This window comes from Papio anubis, chromosome 1 (assembly GCF_008728515.1).
Source record: "Papio anubis isolate 15944 chromosome 1, Panubis1.0, whole genome shotgun sequence".
NCBI classification, from domain to species: Eukaryota; Metazoa; Chordata; class Mammalia; order Primates; family Cercopithecidae; genus Papio; species Papio anubis.
The window spans coordinates 210,861,426-210,887,868 of NC_044976.1; the positions used below are offsets into that span (position 1 = coordinate 210,861,426).

General features: G+C 41.5%; 1 long non-coding RNA gene and 1 pseudogene across 5 annotated transcripts in view; one reads left to right on the forward strand and one right to left on the reverse strand.

Moving 5' to 3' along the window:
- LOC103880511 overlaps window positions 1-26,443 on the reverse strand; it is a 48,922-nt gene that overhangs the window by 4,305 nt on the left and 18,174 nt on the right. For 2 of the 5 annotated variants that reach the window (XR_002519158.2, XR_002519159.2), the window contains exons 3-4: window positions 23,422-23,536; window positions 14,038-14,205 (exon numbers count right to left, since the gene is read on the reverse strand). This is a non-coding gene — a long non-coding RNA (uncharacterized LOC103880511). Of the gene's footprint in view, window positions 1-11,676; window positions 11,765-13,939; window positions 14,206-23,421; window positions 23,537-26,443 lie in introns of those variants that run through there. The other 3 variants (XR_002519157.2, XR_002519154.2, XR_002519160.2) reach the window with 3 other exon arrangements.
- Window positions 131-6,653, forward strand: LOC116271690 (annotated as a pseudogene).

Below are 26,443 nucleotides of genomic sequence, written 5' to 3' on the forward strand. Positions count from 1 at the left end.
GGTTTCATTGGCTCACAGTTCTGCAGGCTGTCTATGAAGCATGGCAGCATCTGCTTGACTTCTGGGGAGGCCTCAGGAAACTTACAATCATGGTGAAGGCAAAGGGAGAGCCATCACTTCACATGATTGGAGCAGAAGGAAGGAGGCGTGGTGGTACATATTTCTAAACAACCAGATCTCATCACTATCATGATGACAGCACCAAGGAAAATGGTGTTAAACCATGAAAAACTGCCCCAATGATCCAATCGCCTCCCACCAGGCCCCAGCTCCAACATTTGGGATTACAATTTGACATGAGATTTGGAGGGGGACTCAGATCCAAATCATATCATGGCAGAAGGATAAGGGGCAGCAAGCATGCGACATGGCAAAATCAGGAGCAAGAGAGAGCAAGGTGCTTCACACTTTTAAACATCCAGATCTCACAAGAAGTCATTCACCATCACAAGTGATGGTGGCCTCGAAAAGTGGTGGTCATTTTTGCAATACTCTATATGTAACCATCAATCTGGTAGTAAAAACCACAACCACAAAGGAAGGATTGCATGAATGTGACCACTGGCCTGTAAGTCACAGCCCAGCTGCCCACTCCATCACTCTGCATATACCACAGCCCAGCTGCCCACTCCATCACTCCACATATACCACAGCAAGTGTCTTAGATTGTGTTTCCCAGAAGTCTGAAATGGGGATTTTTGTGCTGTGATTTACTGTGGGATCCCCCTCAAAAAGACCCTCTAAAGAAATGAGAGACAAAGGATTGGGCAGAGGAAAGAAGTTCAGTAAAGACATAGTTTCACCTAAGGTATAATCCCAGCCTGATCCCATGGGCAGACAGGCATATGAATGGCACCACAGAGCTGTCCAACTTGAGGCAATAGTACTAAACTTCTATTCCTGTCCCCTCACCATATCAATCAGTCAGTTCTCCTGGAAGTTGAAATGTGTGCATGCCTTGGCCTGAAGGACAGGCTTCTCCACTGGGTGTATTTATCCCAAGACCCAACCTTGGCAACCTTCAGCTCTGATCCTTTAACTGAGAAGTGATTCCTTTATAGAGCTGCATTTTCCACTCAAAACAGCATTTATTTTTGCAAGCACTTTTCTAACATAGATGGTAGGCTTTTCCAGCATTTTATATTGGTCTGTATTTATCACATAGCTGCCTATTTTCTCTTTCTAATTTGATTACCATTTATTACATAGAAAGATTAATATAAATAAAAAATTTTAAATACACTTATAAGAGAAACCAAGGCATGCTAGAGATACTCTTTTCTAGGTGCATACACTAGTAGTTGGGGAATTTGATGTAGAAGAGAGAGGAAAACGTGGCGTTCATGGTCTCACGTGAATGAGTAGGAGGTTTATTGTAAGGAAGAGGAACAATGAAAAGATAAAGAAATTTTGCAACTGCCATGTGGAAAGCACCTTTAAATAAAGAGCAAAAGTGGAATATTTTGTGCAATGTCCTTCTTCAAGTTCTTCCTTCGAACTTAAAAAAAGTTCCAATACTCTGACTGCTTTGAGACATAAACAGGGGTCACTGGGGAGTATGCAGTGGACAGAAGAGATAGGCAGTTAGGATGGGACAACAGCTAAAACTTAACCTAAATCAGGTGCTGGCAAGAGCAACAGCAAGTGTAAATGCACAGAGAGTCAGAGATACTTGGGTTATATATGCACAGGAAGAAAATCCAAATCACCCTTTCTCATAAACTCCAAGTTTTGCATTCCTAGTCTGGTCTACCTCTTTCACTTCTAAACGGAAATAAGTGGTAGAATAAAGTGTTCTGATAGAAGAGTAAATCACAATTCTGTGCTTTGAATATGTGACCAAGACAGATACTGGTACCAGAAGTAGGGTGTTATGTAGCAAACACCTGGAAATGCGGAGCAGCTTTGAAAGTGGGTAATGCATAGAGACTGAAAGAGTTTGAAGGTGCGTACTAGAAAAAGCCTAGATTGTTGTGAATGAAGGACAATTCTAATGAGGGCTTAGAAGGAGAGAGCTGTAGGAAGAGCCTAAATCATCTTAGAGATTTTCTAAGTGGTCATGATCAGAATGTTGGTAGAAATACGGACAGTAAAGTTCATTCTGCTGAGGTTTTATTTGAAAATGAGGAATATCTTACTGGAAACTGGAGGAAAGTCCACTCTTTTTATAAAGTGGCAAATAACTTGGCTGAATTTTATCCATGTCCTGGTACTCTGTGGAAGGCAGAACCTAAGGACAATGAACTAGAATATTTGATGAAAAGTATCTCAACAAACCACTCAGGGTGCTGCATGGCTTCTCTTGACTGCTTATATATAGAAAAACGCAAAAAGAGCCTTTTGGCTCTCTAATCAGCACCATGGCGGTTGGCAAGAACAAGCGCCTTACAAAAGGCGGCAAAAAGGGAGCCAAGAAGAAAGTGGTTGGTCCATTTTCTAAGAAAGATTGGTGTGATGTGAAAGCACCTGCTATGTTCAATATAAGAAATATTGGAAAGACGCTCGTCACCAGGACCCAAGGAACCAAAATTGTATCTGGTGGTCTCAAGGGTCATGTGTTTGAAGTGAGTCTTGCTGATTTGCAGAATGATTAAGTTGCATTTAGAAAATTCAAGCTGATTACTGAAGATGTTCAGGGCAAAAACTGCCCGACTAACTTCCATGGCATGGATCTTACCCGTGACAAAATGTGTTCCATGGTCAAAAAGTGGCAGACAATGATTGAAGCTCATGTTGATGTCATGACTACCGATGGTTACTTGCTTCGTCTGTTCTGTGTTGGTTTTACTAAAAAACGCAACAATCAGATATGGGAGACTTCTTATGCTCAGCACCAACAGGTCTGCCAAATCCGGAAGATGATGGAAATCATGACCCGAGAGGTGCAGACAAATGACTTGAAAGAAGTAGTCAATAAATTGATTCCAGACAGCATTGGAAAAGACATAGAAAAGGCTTGCCAATCTATTTATCCTCTCCATGAAGTGTTCGTTAGAAAGTATAAGTGCTGAAGAAGCCAGGTTTGAATTGGGAAAGCTCACGGAGCTTCATGGTGAAGGCAGTAGTTCTGGAAAAGCCACTGGGGATGAGACAGGTGCTAAAGTTGCATGAGCTGATGGATATGAACCACTCGTCCAAGAATCTGTTTAAAGTTCAGACTTCAAATAGTGACAAATAAAAAGTGCTATTTGTGAAAAAAAAAAAATGCAAAAAGACATAACTTAATTAAAGATGGAATTTATTATCAAAATAGAAATAGAACTTAAAGATTTGGAAAATTCTCAGCCTGGCCATGTAAAGAAAAAGAAAGTGTGTTTTGGAGCGAATATTAAGGGTGTGGCTAAGCAACTGTTTGAAATGGAGGTTAATATGGATAGAAGGAAGCCAGGTGCTATTCACTGAGACAATGAAAGAATAATCGCAAAGGCGTTTCTGAAATCTTTGTGGATACCCCACTCTCACAGGCCCAAAGTGCCATGGCCTCGCGGGCAGAACAGTTTCAAAAGAGGGACCCAAGGTGCCTGTGGCCTCACTGCCCAGGGCCACCTCAAATCTCTGCTCCCTGCATTCTGGTGCAGCATTTCTTGGCTGCCCTAGCTGTTACTCAAGCCACTCAGCAGGGTACAAGCTGTATTACACGGTGGCATCCATGTGATGCTAACTCTGCAGGCACACAGAGTTCATGATCTGTGGAAACATGACTACCTCCACCTAGATTTCAAAAGATGCCTTGGAGAGCCTTGGAGAACAGGCAGAGAACTTCTACCAGGAGAAGACTGCCACTGAAAATTCCCACCAGAGCAATGCCCAGAAGAGGCATGAGGTTGGAGCAGCCTATGAGATCTGAGACATGTAGGGCCACCAGTGTGCAGTGGCAGCCTGGGGGAGCCCCAGGCACTTGAGTCTAACCCATAACAGCTTCAGCATGAGCTGAGCTCAGGCAATCCATGGGAGTAGGATCCCTTGGAGTCTTGGGGACCCAACCCCTGCCCCAGTGTGTCTGGAATAAGGGACATGGAGTCAAAGAATATTATTCTCAGATCTCAAGATTGAATGTTGTTTGCCTTGTTGAGTTTTAGACTCACTCAGGACCTATTACCCCTTTCTGCCTTTCCGTTACTTTTTCTTAGAATGGGAATGTCTATCTGATGCCTGTCCCACTACTGTATGTTAAAAGTACCTTGCTTTATTTCACAGGCTGACAGCTGGAGAAGGAATTTGAATCAGAGAGATCGTACCACAAGTTTTATCTGTACCTGATTTAGATGATATTTAGTTTAGATTTTGGACACAGATTTTTAAGTTGATGCTGGAATAAGTAAAGATTTGAGGGGCTATTGGAATGGAATGAATGTATTTCATATGTGAGAAGGACACAAATTTAGGGGAGACTGGGGCAGAATGCTATGGTTTGAATTTGCCTGTCTTTCAAAATTTATGGTAAAGTGTAGTCCTCATTGTCATAGTATTAAAAGATGGGTCCTATGGGGAAGTGATTGAGTCATGAGAGATCTGTCCTCACGAATGGATTAGTGCCTTGTCACAGGGGTGGAGAAAACTAACTTAGGTCCCTTTTGTCCTGCCATACACAGCAACAAAGCACCATCTTGGAAGCAGACAGCCGCCCTCACCAGAACTGAATGCAGGCACCATGACCTTGAACTTCCCAGCCTCCGGACCTGTGAGAAATAAATCTCTGTTCTTTATAACTTAGCCAGTCTCAGGTATTTTGTCACTGCAACTCCAGTGTACTAAGTCAGAGTCTCAGGAAGAAAGCATGCGTTCCTCTTTTCTCCCAGTTAGTGCTGCCAGGACCTCCAGAACTCTGGATGGATTCCCCTGGCTGACACTTGAAAAGATTTTTGCTCTAACTTAATAGATAGGACAGACTGGCAAAGCCATAGTTAAATCAGTTGGAGGAGCCAAAAATCAAATCATCTTCACAGAAAGGTACAAAGCTAACAAGTCCCAATGGTAATGAGGTTTGGGGAATTTTTTTTTTTTAGTTGGGGGGTGGGCATTGTTGTTGCTCTTTGGCTTTCTAGACCAGTAAGCCTGCCAGCAGGAATTGCTTACACACAGCTGTCATTTGGGTTCAGAGTGACTCAGAACACTCATAAAGAGATATAAACCACACGTGCCACCACATGCTTCTGGGCCACCCGTGACACAGAGTATATCATTCATTTTCTGACACTTATTCACCATCTGCTCAGGGAAACCTCCAGAGCAAATTAGTGTAGCCCTCACTTTCAGACATTAAAATCTACAGTTATGGGCACAGTAGCTACCCTGTGACAAGCATAGTGTTGGGCATTTAACAAATGTTTTCTCATTTAATTCTCACTACGTCCTCAAGCAATGCTCTCCCTTTATGCAGATACGTTTGTCCAAAGGCATCAGGCACTAGTGGCCAGGGAGAATCTAATCTCAGATTTGTCTGGAGCCAAAATTCACACACTTTTGCAACATCATGCAGAGCTAAGGAGAAGTTTGCTCACAGGTCTCTCCCCCAGTCCCACCCCCTGGCACACCTTTCCCTGTCCTCTCTGCAGCTTTTCCCAAACACCCAAGGCCCAGGTGTCCACTTTTTGGGCCTTGACTTAGGTTTCTATAAAATAGAGTTTTTCCTAGTCCTGCCTTCTCTCATTAGGGATTTACCCCACAGACCATGACACTATGATATCAGTCTCTTCTGTATCCTTGCAGGTCTCTCTAGGTACATGAGATGAGTCACAGTAACCTGATTCATGTCATGGTCTTGATACTTAGCATAGCTTGACATTCAATGCCTACCAGAAAATCTCTTTGTATTTTAAGAGGAGCCATTATTAATAACTCAAAAGAATGAGTTATGAAAGCACAGCATTATCTAAAATTAATACACTATACATGAAGGATGTACTACAAATGTTGACTTTTCCTCTTTCTATAATTTCTCTCATCCTAATCTGGAGGCCCTATCCTTACTTATAGCAGCTGGTAAGAAATCTTGGAATTTTCCAGTATAATGTAATTTTATTTTTTCTGGTAAATAGCATTTCACATCTCACAATCTAAGTTTTGACTTCTTACCTACAGTGTTTCTTTCCTCCAAAGTGTCTGCCTTCCTTATCTTTCCCCATAGATGTGCGTGCATATGGAAATTTATGGAGTCTCTCAGCATTGTAGAAGAGCCTTTGTTTCTTCTCACTGGTTCCTGTCCTCTTCAGCTTGGCGTATAATTCCTGAGGGCTGGACACCAGGTTGCTGAAGGATCCTGTCCCTGCCCTATAACCCAGGAAGAATTTCTACTTCCCCTTCCTGTCCAGAAGTAATATTCCCAGGGATTACCTTTTTCTCTCCTGCCCTATGGACTTCAGATGTATCTCTCTACCTTTCACTATGGCAATAAATGTCACTGATTTGCTTTAATGGTAGTAAAGACTACAGAGAAACAGAGAGAGTAAAAATAAAAAATGCATTAATATGGGAGAAAAAACACCCAGAGGAATTTTAAAAAATAGTTTCTCCATTACAGAAGCAAAATTAGAGCTAGGTGGTTTATACTGGGTGATACAGTTTGACTGTGTCCCCACCCAAATCTCACCTTGAATTGTAATAATTCCCATGTGTCAAGTGTGGGACCAGGTGGAGATAATTGAATCATGGAGGTGGTTTTCCCCATACTGTTCTCATGGTCATGAATAAGTCTCATGAGATCTAACGGTTTTATAAATGGGAGTTCCCCTGCACAAGCTGTCTTGCCTGCTGCCAAGTAAGAAATGACTTTGCTCCTCATTTGCCTTCTGCCATGATTGTAAGGCTTCCCCAGTCATGTGGAACTATGAGTCAATTAAACTTCTTTCCTTTATAAATTACCTAGTCTCAGGTATGTCTTTATTAGCAGTGTGAGAACAGACTAACACTGTCTCCTCCTGTAGATAGCAAAGGAGTGATTCTACTGCATTAATATTAATCTCATGAATGTAGCATCATTTCAGTCCTGTTTTTAGCTCAAGTCTAATTGGAGGAGAGTAGATAGCAACCAGCTATAATACGAAAAGCAACCATTTGGAGTCAGAGCTAGATTCAAATCCAAGTCCCATCACCTCATACAATGTTACCTTTGGGCAAGTTATTCAATCTTTTTGGGCTTCAGGTGGCCTTTCAAAAATGTTATCTGCATCGTAAAAGTGTTGCTGATATTCAATGAAATACTCCATATGAAACTCCTCACAAAGGACTGGGAACATAGTAAGTCTAAATACATGTTTGTTTCCATTCCTCCACTATTTTCCTTTATAAGATGAAGTGAGAAATTATGTGCTCCCTGGGAAATGACTATCTGCAGAGGCTTGTGGCATCCTACTTTCTGGATATATTGCCTTATGTCTGGCAAACTGTACTGATTAAAAGTTCCAACAGAAGAAGAAAAAACTAATTTGGAAGGGCTAATCAAGACTCTCCATAGTCCAAAAGGGATGATTTCCCAGTTGTGCAGAGAACCAATAAACCTCCATCCTGAAGACAAAAGTAATTTTATGAAGCTGCATGAAGTTTCTCTAGAGAGAGTGATTTCACAAAGCCCAGTGGTCACAGCTGTGCAGTGGAACCAAACTACTTTGAATCTCTGCCATCAAAGGAAAGAATCTCAGGATTTTCTGTTACAGAAGCATGATTGTGTTTAAATTCTTAAAATGCTGCATTAGCAAGAATTCTCCACAGAAACAGGCTCTCTCTCTAGAGTTGAGAGAGAGAGAAAGAGAGAGAGAGTTAATATAGGAATTGCCTCATGGGACAATGGAGGCCAAGAAGTTCCAGAATCTGACGTCTGCAAGCCAGCAAACAAAGAAAGCCAATGATGTAATTTAGTCTGAATTCAAAGGCCCAAGAATGGAGGCATAGATGGTGTAAGTCCTGATCTGAGTCTGAAGACCCAATAACCAGGAACACTCATGTTAACAGAAGATGAATAGGCCAGGTGCGGTGGCTCACACCTTTAATCCCAGCACTTTGGGAGGCTGAGGCAGGCAGATCACTTGAGGCCAGGAGTTTGAGACCAGCTTGATCAACATGGTGAAACCCTATCTCACTAAAAATACAAAAATTAGCTAGACATGGTGGTGTGTGCCTGTAGTCCCAGCTACTCGGGAGGCTGAGCCACAAGAATGAACCCAAGAGGCAGAGGTTGCAGTGAACTGAGGTTGTGCCACTGCACTCCAGTGTGGGCAACAGAGCAAGAAGAAAAAAAAGAGGAAGACGAACGTCTCAGCTCCATAAGGAACGAGAAAATATATTGTTCTGAAGTTTTGTTCTATTTGTGTTCTCAATAAATTGGATGGTACCTACTCACATTGGTGAGGATGATCTTCTGTACTCAGTCTGATTCAAATGTTAATCTTTTCTGGAAACACCTTCACAAACACACCTAGAAATTATGTTTTACCAGCTACCCAGGCATCCCCTAGTCCAGTCAAGTTGACACATAAAATGACCACCACGATTCTACCTCTTATCAATCAACCCATACACATGTTTTTAAACCACACTTGATCTTCAATTAAAGATACTAACAGGGTCATAATTCTGCCTAAAGTGATACAACTATCCTGCATACAACCGAAGACACACTAATCCCTTCCCCAGAAGAGGAGGCAAAGTATTTGAGTGATGTTAACTCTTCCCATCGATATCTTATAACTTTACTTCTGTGTAAGATTAATAATACTTAAATACTATGATATAAAGTCAATGCATCTTATGTTACATAAGGGAATAAGATAATGAAAAATATTTGCTTAATTTATATAGATATAAATTAATTTATAAATATATAAGACATATTCCATATATATTCAAATATTATATATACATATATATACACATATATATTCACACAAATATATTCATTACAAAACAAGGAGAAAATACTCATGACAGTTATAGCCCTCATTTCTGTAACTGGTTGCTTATTCTTAGCTGGTATTTATAAATACCTTCTTCTACTATTCATTCTGTATTCCCTTTGCCTTCAGCAAACACCTCAGCTGGTCATGGTTTTTCACCTGGCAGGGTGATCCAAATCTGAAGGGCCTGGTCATTAGTAGCCCTTGAGTCCTGGTCATTGAATTGTTATAGTTTTATATTGACCATAATCACAGGGCATGGTGACACTAAAAGATACCTGAAGGATCTCCTGTTTTCTGGGCTTACTCTTCTCTCTCTCCATTATGGAATAATAGTCCAATTCTTCTTGGTGGTCTGAATCAATCACCTCAGTCAACACCATACTTCCATTCTTTACCTGTTGACTTAAAACCAGAAGGAGCCCAAACTGACTGGGCAGCAGTCTTAACTTTCAGTTCAGTGGAATCATCATTATGTCTCCTGGTGAAAGCATTTCTCCCTCAGAACTAGAGACCTTTAGGCCGGCAGAGTATAAAGTCATAGAAATGGGAAGCAAAAATTTTGCTAGGGTAATGGTGAGTGGTTCCACTTCCATTTCCACTCTTTGATTCTTCGACCCATGAATCCAGTCTATGGAAAAGACAACACCATGTATTGGACACTGATGTAGAGCACAGAGAACCTTACCCCAGCACTCAAGGTATAGCCAGCTAACTGGCACTATAACTGACTCCTCACAAAGCGATTGCACCATTTTATCAAGCCATCTGCTTCAGAATAGTGGGGAACGTGGTTAAACCAGCAAATTACATGAGCGTGCATTTATTGCTGCACTTCTTTTGCCGTGGAGTGAGTTCCTTAATCACACGCAATGCTGCGAGGCATGGCATGATGGTGGATAAAGCATTCTGTAAGTCCACAGATGGTAGTTTTGGCAAAAGCACTGTGTACAGGGAAGGCAAAGAGAAGTGTCTATTCCAGAATAAAACACTGCCCCTTTCATAGTGGAAGCAGGCCAATGTAATAAACATGACTCCAGGTAGCTGGCTGATCACCTAGGGATGGTACCACATTGGAGGCTCAGTGTTGGTCTCTGCTACTGGCAGATTGGACCTTCGGCAGTGACCATAGTTAGGTCAGCCTTGGTGAGTGAAAGTCCATGTTTCTGATCCTATGAATAGCCTCCATTTCTGCTACCAAGGACACTTTGGTCATGAACCCATTGGGCAATGACAGGGGTGGCTGGTGAAACAGGCTGAGTAGCATTCACAGAAAGGGTTATCCTATCTACTTGGTTATTAAAGTTCTCCTCTGCTGTGGTCACCTTTTGGTGATCATTCACACGAAACATAAACATCTTCACAAGTTTTGCTGATTTGGAGATGTCTATCCACATTTCTGTCTCCTAAATTTGTCACCAAATTTTCCAATTATGTTCCTTCCAAGTTCCTGACCATCCGGCCAAACCACCATTGGCTACAGCCTATACATAAGGATTTAATCACACATCTTGCCATTTCTCCTTCTAAGCAAAGGGAACAGCCAGGTGCACTGGCCGAATTTTCGTCCACTGGGAGTTCCCTTCATAACTGTCCTTCAGGGATGTCCCAGAGAGTGGTTGTAGTGCTACAGCTGTCCACTTCTGGGTGGTGCTGCATATCATGCAGAAACATCTGTAAACCAGGCCTAATTCTTCTCTTCCTCTGCCAACTGATCATAGGGAACTCTCCATGAAGCCATAGGTACAGTCTGGGAGAGAGAAAGCAGTGCAGCAGAAGGCAGGAGCATGGGCAATTGGGCAACTTCTTCATGTAAGTTACTTATGCTTTCAGAGACTGTTAGAGCTGGATCACATACATACCACTTCCATTGATGATGAAGAGCTGTGTGCGTGCCTAACTTTATTGCTTGGTGGTCAGATAACACCCAGTTTATTATGGGCAGCTCAGGTCACATGGTAACTTGGTGCCACATGGTTGAGCATTCAGTCTCTGCTGATGCCCAATAGCAGGCCAAGAACTGTCTCTCAAAAGGAGAGTGGTTATTTGGAGAAGATGGCAGGGACTTACTCCAAAACCCTAAAGGCCTGCACTTCAATCCACTTATAAGGACCTGCCAAAGGCTTCAAACAGCATCTCTATTCACCACTAATATATCAGTCACCACTGGATATGTTAGATCTTATAGCTCAAGTAACAGAGCAGCTTGCACAGTAACCTGGACCTATTGCAGAGCCTTGCTTTGTTCTAGACTGCAGTCAAAACTAGAAACTTTTCAGGTGATTTTGTAAATGACCCTGCATAACACAGCCAAATGTGGAATATGTTGCCTCCAAAGTCCAAAGAGGCCCAACATGTGCTGTGTCTTTTCCTTGGTTGCAGGTGGTGCCAGATGCAACAATTTAACCTTCACCTTAGAAGGGATATCTCTATATGCCCTACACCATTGGACACATAGAAATTGCATTGAGTTAGAAAGCCCTTGAATTTTTGTCAGATTTATTTCCCAACCTCTGACAGTTAAAGGTCTTATCAATAAGTCTAGAGTGGTTGCTAATTCTCATTCACCAGGTCCAATCAGCAAAATGTGATTAATGTAATGAGCCAGTGTGATATCTTGTGGAAAAGAAAGGTCATCAAGATCCATGAAAACTAAATTATGACATAGAACTGTAGAGTTGACGTACCCTTGAGGTAGGAGAGTGAAAGTATATTGCTGGCCTCGCCAGCTAAAAGCAAACTGCTTCTGCTGGTCCCTTCTGCTGGTCCCTATGGACAGAGATGAGGAAAAAGCTATTTCCCAGGTCAATAGCTGCATATCAGTGCCAGGAGATAGTTGATTTTCTCAATAAATGGAACCGTATCTGGTACAGAATCTGCAATTGGAGTCATCACTTGGTTAGGTTTATGATAATCCACTGTCTTTCTCCAAGGCCTGTCTATCACAGGCCAAACAGGATAGTTGAATGGAGATAGGGTGGAAATCACCATGCTTGCATCTTTTAAGTTTCTGAGGGTGGCACTAATTTCTGCATGTAGAATTGCTTTTGATTTGCTATTTTTCTAAGTAGAGGCAGTTCTAATGACTTCCATTTGGCCTTTTCTATCATAACAGCCCTCACTTCACAGGTCAGGAATGAATGGAGGAATTCTGCCTGCTGCTAAATATGTCTATTTTAATTACACATTCCAGAACTGGAGAAAAAAAAAAAACAAAAACCACAGGATAGGTTCAACAATCCACTGGACTCACTGTGAGACAAATCTGAGCTAAAACTTTATTGATCATCTGACTTCCACAAGCCCCTACTCTAATGAGAAGACTACTGTGATGTTTTAGGTCTCCTGTAATCAGTGGATAGACAAAGCCAGTGTCCAGTAGACCCAAAAGATCTGATTATTTGCTTTTCCCAGTGTACAATTATCCTTGTAAAAGGCCATAGGTCCCTTTGGAGAAGGATAGGAGAAAGATTTAACAGTATAAATTTTTAGTATTATACCGTGGTTCTTCCAGGGGACCTGACCTCTTCTTCACTCATGGGGTTCCAGGTCTGTAAACTGGCTCATCTGGGGATTGATTGAGGGGCCACATCTCTCTGTTTTTATGATTTGAGTTAGACTTTTGTTTTTTGGCCTAGAAATGTTCTGCTTATACAGATCAGTTAAGATTTTAGTAGGCTTCCTATCTATTTCACTTTGAGAAACATCATGATTAACTAGCCAATACCATACGTCTCCTGGAGTCAGACTATTCTGGCACCGCTTTGACTCTGCTGTTCATTATAATAACCATGCCTACATTGCCTTTGGTGGTTAAGTGCCACCGCCACCACTTGACTCCTGCCATATTCTGGGATCTAATTATTCCCATTGCATTTAGGTTTTCCAATCAAATGACTGTGGTTCCCATTGTAAGGTGGGGCCTACAAAAAAGAGCAACCACAAAGCTCGACAAAGATGCTGGGTATCCCCTCAACATTTATTTATTTATCCAAAGTATTTCTCAAAGTATTGGTGAAAGGTATGTCTTCTGGATTATTCCGTCATAGGTGAGTAAGGTAAATGACAAATCCACTCTAATCTTCCAGTCTCCTTAAGACTTTGAATTTCTTCTTCTCTATTAAACTAAGTAAGGTCACGCATTTCTAGTTCATTTATGGTGGGCCATCTTTTTATCTTTGTCTCACCCAGCCAGCTAGAGTCCTTTCTGCCAAGCCATAACACTGAATGCAGAATCTCTGCTTATTGAGCCCATATCAATAAATTCAGCCTGATCCAATTTTATGTTCCTTCTACCATTTTTCCACACCCTTAATTCCCACACATGTTCCACATCCATAATTCCCATACATGTTTCTGGGATTTCTGCTTGTATGAACTAATAACCCTAAGTAGTTTTTTTGGAATTCAGTGCACCCTGTTATGGGTCATATTTTGTACCTCACCTTTAGGGCCCTGCTGGGACTTGAGTCCAGTCATAGGTCTAGAAACAAAGAGGGATGGTGAGGATGAGTCCTGAGGAGAATCAGAATTGTCTTGCATGGCAGTTCTCTCAGGGGAGATCATTACCATTTCCTCAAGCAATGCAGGGTTAAACCCCTCAGACAGAGGTGGACAGGCCAATACCACTGACACTAGGGAGGCTGCTGTCAGGAGGGTTGGGGAGGCCTCTTCTACTGGGGCTGGGGAGACTTCTCCCTCTGGAAAAGAAGGTTCATCAGAATTTAGGGGCTGAGTATCTCCAGATTCATCAGGGTCTTCCCACATGGCCCCATTTCAAATTACAGGATTCCATTCTTTCCCAATCAATGCCCTCACTTTAACAGTAGACACCCTGGGAGGCTGGAATTTCAACTTGTGCTGTAATTTAGCCAATCATCAGATGAGGTTCTGCATTCAGCCTTCAGCATTCTCAACCCTGAAACTATTGGAGATAAGGCTGTCCTTCAGGGCACACCTGGAAGCTCTTAGGTCATTTGTGATTCTTCACCTGGAAATTCAACTCCCTGAATTGAACTCATTTCTTTTTTTCCACCACACATCCAGTAACATTTGGAGAAACCAACCAGCATCATTATATTCCCTATTTTTCCATAAATGTTCAAAAGTATCATATAGAGAGTCACTTAGTTCACAACAAAATACCTACTAATGAACAGTCTTTAGCACCATGTACAGTACAGAAGATCCTGCTTCACCTCTGGCCTCACACATTGGACAGGGAAAGGGAGAGGGTACTCCACTGGCAGCCAGTTTCTAGATTGAAAAGCTTGCTCAAAAAGGAGAGCTGTCCAATAAAGGTCTTTCTCCACAGATCCTGAATAAAGAAAAAGGAAACAGTCAGGTGGCCATAGGAAATAAATGTGATAGGTATTTGGGAAAATATAATTAAAAAGAAAACTTTCTCCCTACCGAGAAATCTTCTCCCTAAAGAGAGTTGAAGCGGGAAAAAATAGCGCTTTTATTATTGAATAAGTTTTGGCAAAAAACAGAACTTCAACAAATTTAGTTTAAAGATTGAATTGGCTTTTATTAGCAATTCATGAATCAGGCAGCATCCTGTCTAAAAATAGAGGGAGCTCTGTTAGGTGAGGTGAAACAGTTAGTTTTTGTAAGGTGCCATCTTGCCGAATAAGGAAACAGAATAATACAAAAAAGTGGATTGGTTAACATCAGGTTACTTTAGGTTACTTTCATTCTTTCCTGTAGTGCTGGCTCAGGTTGGCTGAGCCCTTTCTGATTGGTCGTTGTGAATCTCTTGTTTGACTATGTGACACTTAGCATGAATGACTCCATTTTGGTTTGGTCTGTAGAGGCCCAGTACAGGAGCTCAATCCAAACCTACAGCCTTCCGTAAATTTTATTTAATAGCATTAAACCAGAATGTAATGTGCACCACTACGATATTGCAAAGACAGAAAGAAATCTCACATTTTTATATAGCCAAGCAGCCACAATCCATTACATACGTGTTTTCAAGGTAAGCAATAACTAGTCCTCGAATAAGAGGCCTTGACAGCACCAACTGTCACACAAAGTTCATCCTAACTTTACCTAGGCATGGGGCTGACCACCTGTATTAGCTAATTGGTTTTATCCAAAGGAAGAAGCCAACTTCTCATATCTTATATTGAGGAGCAGTTTTGCAACTTGGAGCAAGATACTCACTGAAGTCAGACTTCTACCCTGACACAGAAACTGGGAGATGGGGGTGCTATGTCCTTTGATGTTTACATTTCAAAGAGATGGTTGCCAGGTCCTTGGGAAGACATTCCAGGGTAACAGAGCTGAGGAAAGTCCTACCTAATCTTCAAAAGGATTTAAATACATTTCAAAGGGAGAAGAAAATAATTACAACTAGAAGTTTTCTAAGGTAAATGCTTAAAGAAAAAGGAAGAGAGGAAAATCTCTTTTTGTATTTTCAAGAGGAATAATTAAGCCTTTTAATTTTAGTTTGTGCATAGTAAGTCCTCAATTAATATAGTGGATAGGTTCTTGGAAACTGACTTTGAGCAAAATGATAATGAAACCAATTTTACCATAGGCTAACTAATATAAAAAAAGAGTTAAGTTTCTGTAACATTTCTGGTCACAAAAACGTTACCAAACCTCTAACAAAAGACTGAAAAATACTTCTAATATTAAACCTTGAAATAAATGAGAGCTGCACATACATTTAAGATCAATAAAAACAAGTAAGATAATTATTTACCCAATTTCGGAATCAGTGAGTGAAGGCAGCCATAGGTAGGTTCAATCAAGGAATAAATGTTTTCACAGCTAAAATCATAAGGAACACCCCCAATCACCATGTGGCTTAAAAAACCAACAATTGCACATATGGCGGCTCACTGAGTGCTTTCTTGCTGCATCCTTTATTGTTGTGCCTTTGCATGATTATTGTATACTTTACACATTCTTATTTGACAATGATTTATGTTTACTCATTCACTCATTTTCCAACCCACTCATTCCAGTTCAGGGTCATGGGTGGCCGTGCAGCCTATCCCAGCAGCTTAGGGCAAGGCCAGAACCAGCTCAGGACAGGACACCATCCCACTGCAGGGTGCACTCACACACACCCCCACACTGTCACTCACACTGGGACCACATAAACACACCGTTTCATTCCATGTGCACAGCTTTGGGATGTGAGAGGAAACCCGAGTATCCAGAGCAAACCCATATCGACATGAGGAGAACGTGTAAACTCTACACAGAGAGTGGCCCCAGATGGGAATCTATTTTTTTCCTCCAATGTTAAAATGAAACAAAGTTATGCTAGGACCCACTGTATTTTCATGAAAAGGTTCTGTTGTAGAGACTGGAGGAATCATGAGAAACCTGTGTGAGCTGGAGTTATGTGGTAACACAAACAATGAATAAGCAGAAACTATAAGGTAGATAGAAGACACCTATCTCAAGATTCATATAAAAATCTATAACTGAGAGAGTGCTAATAGAGATGAGTGAGAAGCAGGCATGTGGCAAGCAACTGAGACTATCTGAGCAAATCCACCACTTTGCCGTTGCAGTTGCCTTCAATACGGAACCACCACTTTCCAGGCTTGGCTGTCCAGATTTCCCTGAGCTCCCCTGTGTATATATGATTACAACCACCACCACTCCCGTCCTCCGTATACACACCATTACTTGAAGTAGCATGAGGGGGGTCTTCATTTCATGGCTAAAATAGTGCTTGCTTAAAACATGATGGAAATAGTTGTTCCTGAAGGGCTTTCTGGAAAACCTGGGATGCCACCGTGCTGAACACACTGTCATCCAGATAAAATGGACTCTTCTCGGGGAGCCTTGACATCTGGAACATGGGAAGGTCATTCTGTGGATTCAGGGCCACTCTGACAACACTAAAAAGGGCCTACACAGTGTTATACGCATGCAAATGAATGTCCTCAGGTGAATGAAGAATCGCAAATATAGTAGCTCTGGTTTGTGAAAGGTAAGATTTGATTGTCTTAAACAAAGGGCTTTTTTTCTGTTGTTGTTTTTTGTTTTGTACGATTCTTGGAGTCTGCAACTTTAAGCAAATGACATGTGATGACCTTGACTGTATGTCGTTGGTAAGACCTCCTTGGTAAGAATTTAATAGAATTAGTCTTTGTGCAAGACATTCATCTGTTCATCTGTTGCTCTGCTTATTTGTTCAACCAACCAACAATTACCAGGCCATGCAGGGTTCCATGAACTGAGAACACAACAGCTGATAAGCTAGACCAGGGCCCTGCTGTTGAGGCACTTATATCCCACTGGGAGACAGAAAACAAGCAGAGGCATAGGAAGACATAATATATCAGCTGCAAAGTTCAGGGAGAAATAAAGCAAGGGAGGGTGGATACTATCTCAGACACTGTTCAGGGAGATCACATATTATCTTGTGTTCATTATCACTTAGGCCAGCAGTATGAGCTAAAATGTGGCAAATAACATTTTTCCAACGGTCAGAAAGAAAGAAAGCACTGTAGATGACTGGAGTTGGAGGCTCTAAAGAAGTAAATATGAGACTTTTCTTTCTGGGCTACAGAGGTGTGGCAGCTTTTAAGAACCTTTTCTCTAGCTTCCCTCAGAGATCACTTAAAGAAGCCAAGTGAGGTATCTGGTGTTTGCCATTCCTATTAAAGATTTCATCACTGAAGGACCCCTGACACATTTTCACAAGTGATCCAATCATAATGCCCTATAGGAGGGCAGTGCTGCCAAATGGGGAGAGCATCAGTCTAGCCACCCAGAGACCCCAGTCCTATTCCTGAGTGATGCCAGATACTTATTTTTATCCTTGTATGATGTGTCTAGTCCACCTGAAGTCTCAGTACCAGTCTCAAGTAGATGAGATAATGGAGTTAAATGCTGTGCTTTGTGTGAATTTCAATATAGCGAACACAAAGCCACTTCTGGGGTTGTAATGCAGCTGATTTCATGCATGCCTTCTCTCCTCTTCCAGACCAGAAGCTCCAGAAGGATGGAGACCTTGTCTTGCTCATTGGTTTTATACTCCAACTCGTAGCACTATACTTGGCATATAGTGGCACTTCATACATGTCTGCTTAATAAGTAAGATCAAACCAAATCAAATCAAATTATTTGTAACAGCACTGACTTCCTTGTCCTTGATAGGCTTCTCTTTGAAGCAAACAAAGTAGGAGAAATACTGATATAATTTCTGTTATTATCTGTCTTGTACTATATTTGGTGAAAGTGAACTGCTTTTTATAAAGTAAGTGGCTAGGGCTGGGGAGTTTTAAAATAACTCTTAAAGGTAAAGGTTTGGAGTCCCTGGAATGAAATGCTCAATAAAGCAATTACTCCCCTTGGTGGCTTTCCAGAGTCCTGTACCTTTGGGATTAACTTTCCCTTTTCTGTGTTTGCACAGTAGTCCCTGGGGGAACTCTTGCTGAGGACACTTAGTGATGAGACATTGCTTGTTCAGGCTCATACTCCCTTCTGGGAGAAATGCTATACCAGGCTTCCAACTCCATCTCATCCCACACACGGAGGCTTCACCATCCTGGCAACCTTACTGTGCTACCTTTGACCACAAAACAGGTAAGCGCTCAGGGTCAGACATAATAAATCTTGTATGGTGAGGATATCTACAATGTTTGGCACAATCACATTGTTTGAATTTATAAATGATTACAGCAAGAATTTGTATTGTTCATATTAAAGTGAACTCACAGAATCATTGGAAGTTAGCAACAAATAAAACAAACCCCAAGTAAAGTGATAAATATTAAATTTTGGAGTGTCCAGACACCAAATGTGAGTACAGTCAAATGCAAACTCTAGTAAAGAAAATAGGCCGGGTGTGGTGGTTCATGCCTGTAATCCCAACACTTTGGAGGCTGAGGCAGGCAGATCACCTGAGGTCAGGAGTTCAAGACCAGCCTGGGCAAAGTGGTGAAACTCCGTCTCTACTAAAAATACACAAATTAGCTAAGCATGGTGGCAGGCACTGGCAATCCTAGTTACTCAAGAGGTGGAGGCAGGAGAATCTCTTGAACCTGGGAGGTGGAGTTTGCAGTGAGCCAAGATCACACCATTGCACTCCAGCATGGGTAACAAGAGTGAAACTCTGTCTCAAAAAAAAAAAAAAAAAAAGAAAGAAAGAAAAAGAGAAAATACATCTATGTTGAATTGTGTGAAACAAGCAGCCCTCTATGGCATCAAATGAATGGGGGTTGGTAACAATTGTCCAATGAAAGCAGATGTTCTCTGTCAAGAAAAATAGGGATAAAAGAGGATTTGGGCCTGATTCATCCAAACAATTGCAATAGCTAGAGCACTAATTTCTCATACTCTGTCTTAGTCCATTTTCTACTGCTATAACAGAATACCACAGACCGAGTAATTAAAACAATAAAAATAAAAATGTATTTGGCTCACAGTTCTGGAGGCTGGGAAGTCCAAGAGCATGATGCTGGCACCTGGCAAGTGTCATCCTATACCAGAAGAATGGAAGGAGGAAGCAAGCTTGCAAGACTTGCAAGAGAGAGAAAATTGGGCCAACTCACCCATTTGTGGGGAACCCACTCCCATGACAATTAACCTGCTCCCACAATAATGGCATTAATTCATTCATGAGGGGATCTGCCTAATCACCTGTTTATGGTCTCACCTCTTAACATGGTACAGATTAGGACACCAAAGCCCATTGTGTCTTGGCAACTTGTCCATAATCACACAATCAATAAAGGATTCAGTGAGACCCTCCATTCTCCTCTGGTAACTCCAGGTCCTTTTCAATGCCATTCTACTGCCTCTCGGGCAGCCTCCAACCACTACATTCTAGATCACATTCCATATCATGCTCTTGGCTAGAACCCCAAGCCTGGTTGCAAAGACCTACCCCTCTCAACATTAATATCATCCTCAGACTGGTGAAGAGTGATATGGTTTGAATGTTCCCTCCAAAACTCAAGCTGAAATTTGGTTGCCATTTGCACAGTGCATAGAGGGTAATAACTTAGAAGAGTCATCAGCAAGATTAAGTTTATGGGATGTAGAAGATATTCTATTAGAGTATGAGAGAAATAATTTATATTTATATTTATATTTTTATCTTGTTCTCTTTTAATATCTATTTATATATATATATTAATGTACATAGTACCGTGGTACATAGATAAGTTAAAAACTGTGTGGCCAAAATAGTGTGAAGACCACTGGTTTAGAGCATTATGAGTTGGAAAAGCGTGTTCAGATTTCTACTGTATTACTTACTTATTGCCTAAACCTAGGCAAAATCTTCAAATTTCCTGAGCCTCACTTTCAATGTATGTATTACAAGGACAATGATAGCACATATATCATCAGAGTGGTGCAAGGATCAAATGAGTGCTTACTATGGTGCCTGGCAAGAAGTAAGTGTGAAATAGATAATAGCTTTTATTACTCATCAACAAAATGGAGATTATCATTTCTTTCTTGCCAAATTATTGTGAAATTTAATGACATGGTATATTTAAAAGCATATTGTAAAGTATAAATTCCAGACAAACGTAAGACACTATTTCTTACTGTTTGCTGAAAAACAGTTATTTTCAGGGCTAGAGTATGAAACTATTTCAATTTAACTTTTGTTTTGTGGGACTACCTTACTTTTCTTCATACCTCAGGATGATCATAGGGCTACCTGGGAAAAGATGTTCCTAGGGCTAGTACCCTGAGATTTTTCTCTATAAACAGAGAATTTGGACATTATCTGGGTTGCTGAGTGTGGGCTCTCTAAGGCCCTTCTGCTACAAATGTTAGCATTTTCCAACTAAGACCAATATATTCTAGTATTCCCCAAAGTTCTTGTCCTTTAAAATCAGAGTAAGAACTTGAGGTGGTTTGTTCATATAAAGCAGTGCTTTAGAATAAACAAGATTTATGTATTTAATAAGATCTACACAATACTGGAATTCGGTACCAGAGTAGGTCTAGGAAACATAACAGGCTCCCAGAGCAAGCTATTTAAATGAAAGAAAACATAACCAACTTAATTCTAACCTTCTTTGAGGATAGTAAATTATTTTTAACTGAAATCATTTCTGTTTCATTTCTAGTAATATCATATTATGTTGGCTGGCACAACAATGAATAAAGTAAGAACCATATATTCTGACTTTCCCTATTGAACTACCTTGAATCTCTCTCTGTTTCAATGACCCAGAGGAACAGTGACAACGTGAGATTCAAGACTCTGTGAGCTGGACAGCAGATGGAGGCACACTGGGACGTAATCCTGGCAGTTAAGAGACATGTGAATGGGCTGATGGGGAATGATCTTTTTGTGAAGTCTGTTGTTGGCAACACCTTGTGGCAGAAGAAACAGCTAAGTGATGGTCCCCACAGCTGCCATTCTCCAGTCTTGAAGTTGGTGGATGACCTCACTGTGACCGACCCCCTATGGGCTAACAATGTGGAAAACAGTAATGGTCAAGAAATCCTCCCTGTCCTTTTGTGTTCCAGGCAGAGAGCCACCCATCCCCATGTGACTAAGAGAAGACTCATGGATGAGCTCCTTGAAAACCTATGACAAAGCCAGACACAACCCCTCCTAGGGTCTGAATGTTTGTGTCCTTCCAAATTCATATGTTGAAATCCTAACCCTCGAGGTGATGGTATCAGGAAGTGGGTCCTTTGGGAGGTGGTTAGGTCATAAGATTGGAGCTCTTATGTATGGAATTAAAGATCTGACATTTTTAAAAGGCCCCTGAGAGCGGCTTTGCTCCTTAAACCATGTGAGGATACAGCAAGAAGGTGCTGTCCATGAGAAAGCTGGCCCTCACCAGACACCAATCCTACAGATGCCTTGATCTTGGACTTCACAGCCTCCAGCACTATAAGCAATAAGTTTTTGTTGTTTATAAGCCACCTAGTCTATGATATTTTCTTATGGCAGCTTGAACAGACTAAGCCAACCCTCCAAATTTTCATTCTTCGGTTCTCACTGACTAATCTGAACAAATTGCTCATCAACATAACTTGTTCAAACTTAATGAGGCTTCTCTCCTTCCCCCAGGCCATTGAACTTTGGCTTGCCCCTGAGCTTAACCAAGCACTAAAACACAGAACATCTCTCCTCAGTGATCCTTCCCTGTTCAAATTGTCTGTTCACACCACCTGCTCATCCCACTCCCACACAGCCACTCCTCTCTAGGATTCTCTACGCCTCCATATAAAAAGAGAAACCCTTGGCCAGGCACACTGGCTCACGCCTGTAATCCCAGCACTTTGGGAGGCCCAGGTGGGTGGATCACCTGAGGTCAAGAGTTCAAGACCAGCCTGGCCAATATGGCGAAACCCTTTCTCTACTAAAAATACAAAAAAAAAAAAAAAAAAAAAAATTAGCCAGGCATGGTGGTGTGTGCCTGTAAACCCCAGCTACTTGGGAGACTGAGGCAGGAGAATCGCTTGAACACAGGAGTCAGAGGTTGCAGTGAGCCGAGATTGCGCCACTGCACTCCAGCCTGGGTGACAGAGTGGGACTCTGTCTCAAAAAAACAAAAAAGGAGAATCCCTTTTCTGCCTGAGCTTTCAGACACTTGCAGATGCTATGGGCAGAGTATTCTCCTTAAGACAACAGTGACCCTCTTCCTTTTGCAATAGAACTTATGAATGGAGTGTCTCTTGACTGAAGTCCAGATTTGTTTTTTCACTTGACAAAGGAAAGCTACACATTTTATTCTGTCTTTAGTCTTAGGATTCTAAGCGTGATTTTATTCTTGTGTTCATCTATTAAATACCTACATATCAATATACATCAAGCTCACTCTTGGTGCTGGAGATAAAATAAGAACAAGCTTTCTCTTCCATGGACCAATACCCTATTAGGGGAGTGGGTGGGAGACAGATAAGGAAAAAATAAACATCAAATGATATGAAGTGCTTTGGAGAAAAGTAAGCAAAGTACAGTGGTGCCCCCTATCCATGGTGGATACATTCCAAGACCCACAGTGGCTGCCTGAAACTGTGGATAGTGTTAAACTCTCTCTATATATATTCTGTTTTTTCCTACACGTTTTTTTGTGATAAAGTTGATTATATGATAAACTTGGTAAGATTCACCAGACAATTGCTTTTTTTTTTTTTTTTTTTTTTTTGAGACGGAGTGTCACTTTTGTTTCCCAGGCTGTAGTGCAATGGTACCATCTCGGCTCACTGCAACCTCTGCCTCCCGTGTTCAAGCGATTCTCCTGCCTCAGCCTCCCAAGTAGCTGGGATTACAGGCATGTGCCACCACGCCCAGCTAATTTTGTATTTTTAGTAGAGACGGGGTTTCTCCATGTTGGTCAGGCTGGTCTCGAACTCCCGACCCCAAGTGATCCACCCTCCTCGGCCTCCCAAAGTGCTGGAATTACAGACATGAGCCACTATGCCCGGCCACAATTTCTTTTCTTTCCTTAAGTCGAAGATTTTCACTTTTTCTCTGAATGGAAGCAATTTATGGCTTTTCTTTGCATGTCCTGATTGTCAGCATCTCTACTGTTGCACTTTGGGGACATCATGAAGTAAAATAAGGATAACTTACCACAATCACTGCAACAATGTGAAAGTCAGTCTGATAACCTGGCAAACTATGAAGTGACTAATGGACAGGTAACAAAGACATCGTGAACATACTGGACAAAGGGATGATTCACATCCTGGGGGGACAAAGCAGAAAAGTGTGAGTTTCATCATGCTGCACAGAACGGCACCAAATTTAAAACTTATGCATTGTTTATTTCTTCTTTCTTTGTTGAGACAGGATCTTGCTCTGTTGCCCAGGCTGGAGTGCAGTGGTACAATCTTGGCTCACTGCAGCATCAACCTTCCAGGCTCAAGCAATCCTCCCACCTCAGTCCCCCAAGTAGCTGGGACTCAGGTGCACACCACCAAACAAGGCTAATTTTTTTATTTTTTGTAGAGACAGGGTTTTGCCATATTGCCCAGGCTGGTGTCGAATTCATGAGCTCAAGCAATCTACCTGCCTTGGCCTCCCAAAATACTGGGATTACAGGTGTGAGCCACTGCACCTGGCCTGAATTATTGATTTCTAAAATTTTTCATGTACTATTTTCAGACCACAGTTGACTGCAGGTAACTGAAATCATGGAAACCAAAACCCATAGTGGATAAGGGGGTACCACTGTAAGAAGGGGTATCTGGGCTTGGGGATGAGTTGGTATTGTATATATGGTAATCAGATAAGATTTTGTGAACACCAAAGACCTTGTATTAGTCTATTCTCGCACTGCTATAAAGAAATGCCTGAGACTGGATAATTTATAAAGAAAAGAGGTTTAATTGGCTACGGTTCTGCAGGCTGTACAGGAAGCATGGTGGCTTTTGCTTCTGGGGAGGCCTCAGGAAACTTACAATCATGGTGGAAAGCAAAGGGGAAGCAGGCACATCTTACATGGCCAGAGCAGAAGGAAGAGAGAGAGGGAGGGAGAAGGTGCTACACACTTTTAAACAACCAGCTCTCACAAGAATTCACTCACTATCATAGGAACAGCACCAAGGGGTAAGGTGTTAAACCATTCAGGAGAAACCGCCCCCATGATTGGATAATCACCTTCCACCAGGCCCCACCTCCAACATTGGAGATTACAATTCGACATGAGATTTGGGCAGGGACACAGATCCAAAACATATCAGGCCTAAAAGCAGTCATGGAGACGACTAAGTGCAAAGCCCCTGAGATGTGTGTTTGGGGTGTTCACAAGAGTAAAGAGTCGATGTGGCTGGAAGATAGTAAGCACGGGATATGAGATAAAATCAGAGAGGCAGCGTGTTCTAGGTCGTGCAGGGCTTGTGGGCTATAGTAAAGACTTCGGCTTTTACTCTGAATGAGATGGAAACCTAATAAGCATTTTGAGTAGTAGTGCTATGATCTGACTAACATTTTAAAAGATCTACTCTTGATTCTACGTGGAGAATAGGCGAGGGAAAGAGCAAGGACAGAAGCACAGAGGCCATTTGGGAATCTGCTGCAACAATATGTGCAAGGGAAGATGGTGACCAGGACCAAGGTGGTGGCAGATTGCCGTGTGGAAGGGCAGGCTGTGGGAGATCAGAATCAGGACTTGAGTTTGGAGCACATTTTGCTTTTTATGCTTATTACACATCAAAGTGGAGCTTTCTAGTTGGAAATCAGATAGATGAGAGAGAGAGAAGTTGTGATTTGGGGAGGGAGATCTTTACAGGTTTTTGATGTTAATATCTCTGAAAGGAATCTTTCTAAGTATTTAAACAATTAAGACAATGAGCTAAGTCAAATGATTATTTCATTAATGATTGACTGTTGTTAAGTTGAATATAATTACTTAGCTTTGTCTGCTTGGTCTGTGTTGCCTGATATGCTGACTACGCTTTTGCCTCAAGCTTTTGCACTTTGTTCCCTCTGTCTACCAGAGTTACTCAAAGTGCAACCAGATAAAAAGCAAGAGCCAGGCTGGGCATTGTGGCTCACGCCTATAATCCCGGCACTTTGGGAGGCCGAGGTGGGAGGATCACGAGGTCAGGAGTTCAGGAGCAGCCTGGCCAACGTGGTGAAACCCCATCTCTACTAAAAATACAAAAAAAAAAAAAAAATTAGCTGGCCATGCTGGCACATGCCCATAGTCCCAGCTACTCGGGAGGCTGAGGCAGGAGAATCGCTTGAACCCGGGAGGTGGAGGCTGCAGTGAGCCGAGATCATGCCATTGCACTCCAGTCTGGGTGATAGAGCGAGACTTTGTCTCAAAAAACAAACAAACAAACAAAAAGCAAGAGCCAGAGTGCAAAATGAACACAGTGCTTCCTTCATCAAGAAAGTCTTGCAATAAAAGAGAAAAATGTCAACTGCAGTGAATAGTGTCCTTAATGACGGAGCTGGTTTGCATTCTGGGGAAATTGCAATCTCCTCATCACTAACTGGAAGAAACCTACCACAGACCATACTTTGAGAAGGAAAATTCTAGAGCATCACTGAAACAACCCCAAATAACTACATGGCTCTTCTTCATTCCATTCAGGAATGAACGAATGTCATGTCCTCAGAGAAGCATTCCCTTCTAAAACAGCTGGCTTCAGTCTCTCTCTCTTTTAGTTTTCTTTGTAGCATGTATCATTATTTGACTTTATATTATGTAATTATTTGTTTAATATCTCTCCAATAAAGCATACTCAATTAGAGTTGGAACTTGCTCTGTTTCATTCAGTTATATCCCCAGCACCTAGAAAATTGCCTGGCACCTAGGAGGTAAATAATAATGAAAACGAATAAATAGTAATAAAAAGGATGAATATAGGTATACTAATATCAATGTCCCTGCTGTTTAAAATTTTGTCTTCATCTAATAAATCTGTGACCTTCTTTAACAGCTCATTTTCCTTATTTTAGGTTTATTCCTTATAAATAATATAGTATGGGATTTGGGGCTATTTGGTTTTGTTTTTAACCAATTTAAAAATTTTTCTGCAGTCATGGAATGTAATCCATTTACACTGTCAAAATGATATGTTTAAGTTAGGCCAGTTATACTTTTTGCCTTCTTTCTTTTTGAAAACAATGTCTACACTCTTGT